Below are 11527 nucleotides of genomic sequence, written 5' to 3' on the forward strand. Positions count from 1 at the left end.
GCAAGGGCAAAAAATTAAAGAGTAGGGCATAGCTCTCCAGACAGTGGACTGGGGCTGTTACTGGAACAGAAAGAAAAGGGATGATGCAAGGAATGATGAAATACCAAAGAGACTTGGAATAAAAACAATTCTAAGTGAAAGGGAAAGAATGGCAGGACAAAGGTTCGTGGGGAGGAGGAGAGGAGTTCAGTAACAAAACAGCAAAGTGAGCACAGCTGAAAACTCTGGGGACATTTGGGGTGGGGGGAGTCGATCTCTAAAAATATCCACTTTTTTTTTTTCTAGTAGGAATGAGGATGTTTTCTAACCACATCCTTGGCTGTAAGAACCTCATCATTGCAGATTGCATATAAGACAAAGATACGTGCAGATTCAGTTTGTCCCTTATTTATTTAATATGTGTTTATTGAGCCTGTTCTACGTGCCTCCCTGTGTGCGAGTTGGGGACACAGGGTGGGTAATACTGACACGCTCACATTCTCTGCTGTCCTGGAATGTGAACGAATTTGGATGCTGAACCATGAACAAGAGAGGAAGGAGAACGACCAGGAACTGGTAGAAGGAGAGGTGCAGCTGGAGTGCTTTGTATAAATATAAATAAAATCACAGCACTCTCTTACTTACCACCCCCCCTCACCCCCAGCCCATGGCTTCAAGTTGCCCTTGAAATCAAATCTAAGCTCCTTACCATGTCCTTGAAGGCCTGCATTGCCCGATCAGAGCTCTGCTCTCCATCCTTATTTCATCTCTCTCTCTCCCTTGCTCACCATCACCCATCTTCACGGGTTGCTGTTCTGTTCCTCCTGAATGCACCAAGTCCTTTCCCAACTCACGGCCCTTGTCCTGATTCACCCCACCCAACGTACCCTTTCTCTAGCTCTCAGAATGGCCCACTGATGTTCATCCTTAGGTCTCATCAGGACAGGTGATCTCACCCAAGTGTTGGGTACAGCTGGAGCTCAGCCAACAGTGAGATTTATGGGGGCAGACACAGTATAAAGAGCAGGCAAACAAAACTGGATAATCCCACAGTTGTCAAAAAATTAGGACCCGGCGGGATCTTGAAGATAGGGAAAGCTCACAGGTTTGGAGGTTTGAACTTGTCAGTGACCAAAGCAAAGTAATCTGAAGCCGTAAGTAAAACAGGAAAGAATACTCTGAAGCAAATTCGAGCGAGCATCAGAATCACCCGGAGGCCTTGTTAGAACCAGGTTCTGGTCCCATCCTTTGACCGTCCCATAAACTGCCAGGTGGAGCTGATCTTTGAGAACCAATACTCTTAAGAGGGGGCTAAACTACCATTAAGAAAAATTAGAAAAAATATATATAGCTAATGTTTCAAGGCCACTGAAACTAGTTATGAATCATCTATAAGGAGACCTCAGAGGTTCTAAAGGATAGCCCTCATCTCTAGGACAAATTCCATGAACACATAATCCAGGCTGTTTTTAAGGCTTCTCGTTTTGCGCTCATCATTTGAAAATCCTGATGCTGAGAAAGGAGCGGAGAGGCAGTTTTAGAACGAAGGTGTTACTTTGGTTTGTTCTGTACCCCGTAGCGTGAAGACGTGTGCCTACGGGTGACACGGAATCCCTCCTGTTCATGGTGTGCCATGCATGTGGCTCGGGTTGGAAAGTGCATCTTTCCTGCCTCTTGATTTGCAGTGGTGTGAAGAGTGCAGAATAATGAGACTAGTCTTGTTTTCATCTTGTGAAGGTCGTTTCACCAGAACGATCTCCCTCAGGCAGCTCTCCAGCAGAAGGAACTGTCCTAACCAGGCACACGATCTTGCCCCTCTCTTTGGACCTGTGTGAAGTGAGGTGCCAGCCAGCTTTGGAGGCAGGAGCCTTTGTCTATGTCAAGACTCTCATTAGCACCAGCCCTCATCAGGGGCTAACATCCCACAGCTGTTGTCCTTCCTCTGCCTTTGGATCGGCTTCTGAAAAGTGGGAGGATCACCCTGAGGGCAGGAGATCTGTGGGGCACAGACTAAGCTGGATTTCCTGTGTGTTCCTATTGTGGCCATGGGTTGGTTTCATGGATCCTTGGAAATAGCTACTCCCCCACGTTCACGAAATGAGAACGAGTTTTGCAAATAGACGGATATTATTTGTGAGTTCTTTTGAAGTTGAACCTTGACCTTTATTCCGTAAACTGACCCTTGCCTCCAAGTAAGGCAGTTATGATGTGAGAACTTGAAAGGGAGGGAATGAAAAAGAGTAATGAAAAAGAGCTTCATAAGGGATGTCAAGCATGGCCAACACACAGAATTAAGGGAACAGTATCCTAGCCGATCTTTGGGGTGATGAGTTTGACTTTCACTCTATTCACAAATAAAGCGATGGTTTATTAGCTCAGTTGTTTAGACCCGTGCTGCCCGGTATTTCTCACATCAAAATTACAATATTTGTGTGGCACACTGGGGTAGAGGGAGGAGGTAACCCATCTTCATCCCAGGCTGAGGAGGTCAGTAGCTCACAACGTGCTTGGGAGTCACACATCAGCCAAGAAGCTCTGATCTTGGGCAGAATCGGATCCACTTTCCAGTCTTTCAGCTTTGACTGTGTCATGGCCAAAACTATATACACTAACCCAGGCGGCACCGGGTTGATAGGTAAGAAGGCTGATAGAAGCAGCTGACCTGTCACTCCTGGAAAAAAACAAATCAAAGTACATTTTATCTTACGGCCACTGTGAATCATGTTTTATTTCCTTAACTCACCAGGAAGCTCTGAGCCACTTCTAGCAGTTGGATAGGATGTGGTCGCTGTTCTTGTCCATGGCTTTATTATTTCCTTTCATTAGAACTTCCCTGGTCTTGTAATTTGGTTCTTTTTATAAGCCACTTGAAATCCTTTGTGTGGGTTGTGGATAAAAGAGGGAGCAAATAATTAAAAAAGAAAACTGTATACACACACCTTGCCAATATTGGATCAGTCATGTCATTTTTGTATGCAGACAGAATATTTTCACCTATTAACATTGGCAACCGAATATGATATTAGTCATAATATGAAATGATGTTCCTCTTTAAGTGTGATGATCAATCTGCAAGATGAGAATGATAATTATCCCTTTGAAAACATCATATGGTCAAATTAATGTTGGACTAGCATTTCAAAATGAAGATACCTAATAATTTATGAGTGTGTCCACTGGTGTGCAATTTGAGAATGAAGTCTGCCTGTCAGGAATTGGTGTTTGCATTAATTCCTCTTTTCCTTAGATTCCTTATGAGGTCTACTCTGTATTCTGTCCTCTGGGTGCTGGCTGTGCCTGCCTGCGGCATGTGGTTTTGTAGCCGATAGCAGTGTTGTTCAAGCAGCCAGAAGTCTGGTGATCACATCTTAAAAGGGAAACTGAGCAAATAAAATCACCCATGCACTTCTTTTAAAGTGACTCACTTGTTTTCTTTTTCATCAGAATGAGATTTTTGATTCAAGGGAAAATCTTGCAGCATTTTATTTTCTACTCTTCACCCTCTGAGATACATTGACCCTGAAATGAATGATCTCAGTTATATCCTGAATGAGACAAGTGAATGCACTCTGTCCTGTGTGCTATCATTTGCTTCCATGTTAGGTAGATGGTTAAGCTCTTCCTAATTCAGAGAGCATGAGATTTTGGCAGAGTCACAAAGAGAGCCAAGGAGAACACACACACGATCATAACAGATATAGTAACAGCTACCATTCGTTGAGCACTTACGTGCCAGAAGCCTTATACGTGTTATCTCCAATACAAAGATTCTGACAAGTATTTACAGATCAGGCACTGGAGCATCAGAGAGGTTTAACTAACATGCACAGTCACATAGCTAGAAAGAGTTGTGATGCTGGGATTTGAAACTCCATATATCTCCAAAGCTTTTAATTTTCGATTTAATTTGTATTTTAAGTTATTAATGAGTATCTATGTTTTATTTCTATACACTTCTGAAAAAGCTACTTTTGAAACAATATATTGGCTACTAAGTGGAGCCACATTCTGAAGGAGCTGGGTTAGACCAGATAATCCTTTTGTGCCCTTACGACTGTAAAATTATATAAACCGACCTGCCTGAGAAACTTTCAAAATATTCAGTGTATGTTCTTGAATGCCTGCTGTCTACTGGCCTCTGGCAACTTGCAGTCAAGTAAGATCAGTGCATTCATAGAACAGAATTCCTTTTTGTCAATGAAATGAAATCAGAAAGTTTCACTTTACAAGCCTATAAAATTATATAAGACAAATAACAAAATCAGAATATTTGTACTTGTCTGCTTTTCAGTTAGGTTAGAATATTTCTTTGCTTTAAGTTGGCATGTGTCAATAAAAAGGTGGTTTCCCCCCCCCATTCCAGCTCACAGGCAGAGAAACAAACTGTGCTTGGTAGTCTGTTCATTAGTGTGTATTCAATAACAGAGAACAGTGAACTCACCAAAATGAAAGGAGATTGATTTGCGAAAGGAGATTGATTTGCCTTAGGGTAAATAGCCAGTTACCCCACTGTAAGAATCAGTGGGCTAAGCTTTGGGAATTGATTTGTCTCTGGGACTATATGCTCAGTACTATAACATTGTCTCTGAACTGCCTAACAAAGAACACTTAGAAGTCATACCGGTCCCCATATTTTAAATATTTATTTAAAAGAAACAAGCCGCAGATGGAAGTGTTTCTAACTAAAAATTATCTTTCTCAAGTATAAAAACATTTCTCAAAATCAAATATTTCCCATATAAAGTCAGTTAGCTGTGGGCTTTGGGACTTTATTTCTATTGCCAATAAAAGCTTCTGATTGCCGAGCTTTTCTTTGCCTTAAATTTGAAACTGGAGTATGTAAGCAGAGCTTAAATATGAGTGGAAAAACTGGCTCAAATTATGTGAATTTCAGAAATATCGCTGTGTGTTTATTTGTACAGTTTCCTCTAAAGGAGAAAATTTTGTTTAATATTTGGATCTGTTTATTTATAAAAACGATAGAATAATCAGTAGACATTTGTATTCTATTAGAAATACGTTGTTATCCATTTTCTTTATGTATTTTCTTTTCTAAGGGTCTAGTTTTCCTGTATCTTATGGTATTTACTTGAACATTTAGAAACAGCTACAATTTCACAGTTAACCTTCAATATGCAAGTATGGATCATTTTCCAAGACACGTCTGTACTCTTCCCTTGAACATTATCCTGTGTCTCTGAAACCCACTTTTGCCGCGTTGCCCCATGTTAGATCCTGGACACTGCAGAAAAGCAGCCAGCAGAGGGCGTTGCTGGCTTACTTTTTAAAGAAAACGGCTCACTGCCTGTTTTCAGCACTTTAAAAAACATATATGGAAATTATTTTTCTTGAGTCAGAGTAATCAAGATGAGAAAACTGTCTTAAATTTGTCAAAATTGTTACTTCATGTCTTTTGCCATCTCATCTCCCCAAAGGCATCAATAAAAGTGGGCAATTCGTTTTCCTTCACACATCTACAGAGCCCTTAGCTGACCCACCGTAAGGATGAGTTCAGGGCAGCCGGGTGTGATTATCTAATTTTTCCATCAGCTTGAGGTTCTTATGTGAACGTTCTATTCATAGAGAGCCAAAAGAAGGGGAAAATAAAAACCTGTTTACACTTTCACTTGCCAACTAGCCTTGCCAGTTATCCCCTGACCTGGTACAATGATGAGGAAATATCTGTGCCACCTTGGCCATCCAGGGTGTGGACTGGGGAGGGGGTCGGAGGCCTTGGTAGGGAGAGGTCAGTGGGAGGAGGGCACGATCTTGGAGGCTCAGAGGCATTCTGTCTTCTGGGGGCGCCCCCTTACGCACAGTGGCCATGCTCAGGAGTGATCTGGGAAGGGACTTTTACCTCTCCACCAGCACCTTCATCCTTTGAGATGAACTACTGACAGTCCCTCGATATTTTATAAACTGCTATGCAAACACAGGTTCAAGTCAAAATTTCTACCCAACTCTCTCCCTAGTCTCCTTCCAAAGAAAATGCTATACCTAAGCTTTTCCGGCAAAGAAATCCTAGAACCTCCAACACTTACATAGGTATCTTCTGCAGGACCTCCCCTCATCCCAGCCACCCGGGAACTTTCACAAGATGTTTAAGATGTTATGGAGAAATAGAAAATATCGAACTGCCACCGTAGTCACATCTGCGATTCACCTTTACGGTGGTGTCAACCAGTGTCAAAACATCCTGTTAAAGTTCTTGGTGAACCTGAACTTTGCTTAATGTGTTTTTTCTTTGCCATATGGGCACTGGGACTCTCTGTCCTTCATAGCTGGTAGGTGCCACTTTTGGCTGGCCCTGTAGCTGGCTGCCGTCGACCATCCTTCCACAGCATGAAAAATGTCTTCCATTAGCTAACGGCTGTGTTCTCCATGAAGCATCCTGCCCCTTGTCCTGGGGCTGCAGGAGAGCATCAATCAAGTCCCTTAGATGAGGCCTCAGAAGACCAAGGGAAATTTGTATAATCCTGAACTGTAAACATGGGTCCAGTGGTTGAGGTTTTAGATTTGCACATTTAAAAACGTCTATTTGAGTATCTAAAGTAAACCTTTATTTTAAAGAGAAGCTGAGGCCCAAGCTGAGGCTCTCTGGGTGGCGTTCAGAAGGTCAACTGACCTTTCTGCCTCTGTTTCCCTTTCTTCAAACCAAAAAAAAAAAAAAAAAAAAAAAAGGCAGAAAACCTGACTTTTCTGTTTCGTAGGGGAATCAATCTAAATTGATTCCCAGGGAGAGGTCTAAGGTGCTCCCACCCTTCCTGGTGGAGACAGAACAGCTCTGGGTTCATGAGGGAAATTATGAAGGTGTGGATGGAGAAAGGCAGGAGCAGGTGTGTGTCTGTGTGTGTGTCTGTGTGTCTTCTAGCAGTTGGCTTTTTTGTCATGGTTTGCTGCTGTTGGCACCGTTAAAAGCAGTCAGGCTGAAAAAATTCCTTAGGAAAAAGAATGAACTAACTTTCTAGAGGTGAACAGAAGGTTTCTGAGGCCTTGGGGGACATTTACGTAGCGCTGATTTTTCTCTGTGCTCCTTTGTATTGCTTATTTTAAATTCTTCATTGTTAGGACAAAGCTTTTGTTTGCCATCTCCCCACTCTCACATTTTTTCCTTTAAACAAATATCATAAATGTTTTCATTTGGGGGACAGCCTAGAATTCCTTGAGTTCATGCCTTTTCCATCTTAATAGGCAATGTACCAGAATTTAAATCTTGGGAGATCTTCTTAAAGAGACTGCTCTTAAAACCTTTCTACTCTTGCCTTAAAAGACCAAATGGTGGGGGCTTGGTGGGGGCTTCCCTGGTGGCGCAGTGGTTGAGAGTCTGCCTGCCGATGCAGGGGACACGGGTTCGTGCCCCGGTCCGGGAAGATCCCACATGCCCCGGAGCGGCTGGGCCCGTGAGCCATGGCCGCTGAGCCTGCGCGTCCGGAGCCTGTGCTCCGCAATGGGAGAGGCCACAGCAGTGAGAGGCCCGCGTACCGCAAAAAAAAAAAAACAAAAAAACCCACAAAAAAACCAAGTGGTGGGACACTGAGAAAGCTGTTACTTCTGCATAGTGCAGGCAACCCAGAAATATTTGTGAAATGAAAATTTAATTACTTCAGGCTGATATTTTTTCTCAATCGTAAACTCAGAATTTTGATATATATTCTTATATATTTATATAAGGCCATACATTCTTGTTTAATTAGCAATTAATTCTACCAAAATACCTAAATAGTATTTTCTACAAGTTACACTATCCCAAAGAAGTAAAATAAAATCCAGACATGGAATTTGATTATTGAACCAATGTCAGCAACCTAGAGGTTTTTTTTCCAAAGAAAGGGAAAAAAGCTAGTTCTGGATTGTCTAGTTAGAAATAGGCCATGTTCATTTCATCTCTAAATGTCACGTGATTTCCATTCTGTTTTTACAAATACAGGTTAATTCCACAAACATAGGGTTAATTAGGTTTCATATTTATATGTTTCATATTTGTAAACATTTAAAAATCAGCTTCTTTGCATAGCCAACACTCCACAGGAAAATATGTAAAACAAAGTAAAAGAGAAAAAGTTACGACAGTTACAAGAAAAGCTGGAATGGTCCATTGTCTTCATTCTGAGGAATAGTTGGGCTCCAGGCAAGAATCTGATAGTCTACCAACTAAGAAACAAAACTCGGTGTCCTGTTTGTGTGAGCCATCGAAACCAAAGTTAAGAATCTGGGTTTGACATTTTAAACAGTACAAAATCAATATGAAAATCGGCATGTTCTTCCCATATATAATTTGGGGAAAAATATTAAGTAAGAACAGGGAAGATGTAGTTATATTTTTAAAAAGTAATATTTAGGAGCAACATTTAGGAATGGAAAGAGCTCCCAATGGCCAAAGCTGGAATAATTTGAGCAACAAAATGAATAGTAAATTGTTGGATTGGATTGGATTAGATTCATAACTCAAAGTTGAGTATTGGATTGTAACTCAAAGTATAAAATACGTATTCACAAATCCATAACGATATAAATAAGTGATGGAATAACTAAATAATTAGGGAGAATAGAGAAATCTCCCATACAAAAGAATCCCAAATAATTTATGTAGATACTACATCTTCAAGGAAGTAGAGAGTAACTCTTCACTCATCGCGGGTTATGCACAGTAACTTTCTTCCAGGGAGTATGGTGTGGAAGGGGAGCGGGTGGTAGTACCCCAGCCAGGTGATCAAGGTCAGCACCAAGAGTGATAAATCATATTGATAGCATGTACCCTTACTATGATAACACGGGAATGACACTTTATTTCTGTAGGCTTCCTCCCCCAAACACATAATCCCAGTCTAATCATGAAAAAGCATCAGACAAATTCCAGGGGCATCCTACAAAATACCAGACACTATTCCTCGAAACTTTCAATGTTATTAAAAACATGGAAAGTCTGTGAAACTGTCACAGTCTGGGGGAGCCTAAGGAGACATGATGACTAAATGTAATGCAGTCTCCTGGATGGGATCCTGGGGCAGAAAAAGTCATCAAGTAAAAACTAAGCAAATCTGAATAAAGGGTGGACTTTGGATAATAATAATGTATCAAGATTAGTTCACTAGTTGTGACAAGTGACATATTGATGTAAGAGTTAACGATAGGGGAGACTAGTTGGGGGTATCTGAGAAGACTCCCTACTATCTTTGCAACTTTTCTGTAAAACTGAAACTATTTTGAAATATAAAGTTTTTAAAAAAGTAATCCTTATTTTCATATATTAGCCCTACATCTCAATGTAATTATTTTCCTAACTCTTGGTTGATTTTTAAGAGATGACTTTAAATTGGATAAAACATGTTCTCCAAGCTTTACTACTTTATGTATTTATAATTGTTAAAGGTGCCATTTGTGGAGCTATGAATATCATGATTGCCTTTGCTTATAAAAGACTCAATATTCTACTTTATGAAAAGTGTTTATTAGGGACCCAAGGTATGAGAAAGTTTGCTCTCCATAGTTAGGACTACCATGACCACCCACAGGGGAGGGAACTCTGAGTAACTTAGTAGTGAGGGGCCACTTTAGCATTCAGTCAAGAGTTAGATAATTTTCAGTGGATCGTTTAGAAATAATAATAATCAAACGGTCTCTCTCATTCTCTGCACAATCCCTGCTAATATGATAGCTACCTTCAAAAAATCGTTTATATTATAGTCATTATCAAAATTGCACTGTATTTTCTTGCATTAATAAGTACAGTGTTTTAAAAAGAGAGTAAAATATATTCTTTTTGAGATGAAGTAATGAATTTTTCATCCCCACATTGTAACTATTCATAAGAGATGTAAAATTTATTGTGGCTATTGATAAACCTATCAAAAATTTTGAGGCTTTATTATGTCATAACTATAAATAGCGTGCTATTGTGACTGCAAAAAGTTCAACTATATTACACATCTCTAAACATGCCATACATCTGTAGGACAAAGAGGCATTTTCTGGGAGAGCTCTTTTGTGTGGTCCAGTGGTCCCATTTCACATGCATTATTTTCTTTGTATTCAGAGGCTACCGCCTTTCACTGTTTCCATTTTAGCATTCAGCTGCAGACTGGGACAAGGGTTTCTGCCTACAGTAATAAACACATGGTCTGGGTTTCATCCTTTAAAATCTTTATGGGATCTGGGGGCCTTTGAGCAGCCAGTGGGCTCCCTGGTTGTTCTCTTGTCTTCAAACACCTTGGTCATCTTCCATAATGAAATCTCAGGAGCAGAATGTGCACCATGTTTATGAGTGTGTTAACTGACCAGCGACTCACAGGGTTGTCACAAAACAACTGATGACAAATATGTCATTTTCCATCTGTAAATCAACCCTGTCACAATATGGTTATGAGCATTGTGATCCTACAGTTTCCTTTCCTTTAACCCAGTAAATCCTTGATTTAACTTCATGTTTTAAACACACACAATAATTTAAATTCTTAACTAGAACACACTTGAATTTTCCCGTTTAATCATTAAAAAGGCAAAACTTAATTTCATCAAGTGCAATCAAAGAATTTTTCGTAGTAGCAATTAAAAAATATGAAATGGGAATTTCAATGACACAAAATTGAACAGCTGCTATGTTATATTTTTAATCTTCATTCAAATCAAATGACAAATCAAATTTTTCTTCAGGAATTTTTTTCTTTTCTTTTTCAATATAAGTCAGTCAAAAGGTGGTTTCAGTGATTCCAAAAGCTCCTTAAACATGCTCCAGTCTATTTTGAAACGTGTTTCAAATGTCCCTCCAAAGTGAGTAACCTTTATATCTCTATAAGACACAGAAGGCAAAACTCTTCGGAGAAGGACTGATCGGTTAGCTTGCTTTGGCATGAGGGAAGAGCCAAGTCTACTGAGCTGTTTAACTAAGGAAACCAAAACCTATCTTGCCTGGCCTGTTGTTCTTACTGCACTCCATGTGTGGCCTTTACAACAAGAGAAAGTAGGAGCCACACATGAAGTTCAGGCCCTTCTCATTCCTTCCTATTTCCACGTTAGGGGAGAGGGGCTATTTTCGGGATACCCAGACTTTCCCCACATTTTTATGTGTAAGACAGCGAGCTGGGACATATGTAGCAGATAGATATATAATTAACAAGATGGTCTATTTTTCATTCCATGCACGAACACGCTCCCTCCAATTTTCTTCCTTGATTTCTAGGTGTAGAAAAGCAGCACCCAGGCAAGCCGGGGCTCCAGGTTCTGAAAAATGTTTAAATACCTAGAAAAAGTGGAGCTTTAATTAATTAATTAATTATTAATTATTTTATAATTTTAAAAGCCTTCTTCGTTTCCCTATATGTATTTTTTCCTGACGATAAGATTGCGTTATCGGGTCTTGAGCACTGTTGTGTCTAAAGACTCCCATTTGAGTTTTTTATTTCTTCTCATCAAACCTCTCTCTTGACTCTAATCTCATAGCAGATTTTTCTTAAAGTTTAAGTTAGTTTTTTGACTTCAGAGTTTAAATTTCTTCAGGGGCCTTTTATTTTCACACCTTTTTTCTTGGTTGGGTCAGGTGAAGGGGCGGCGG

Source organism: Delphinapterus leucas, chromosome 9 (genome assembly GCF_059928025.1).
Source record: "Delphinapterus leucas isolate spDelLeu-1000000601 "Yukka" chromosome 9, BTC_Dleu_Yukka2, whole genome shotgun sequence".
NCBI lineage: Eukaryota > Metazoa > Chordata > Mammalia > Artiodactyla > Monodontidae > Delphinapterus > Delphinapterus leucas.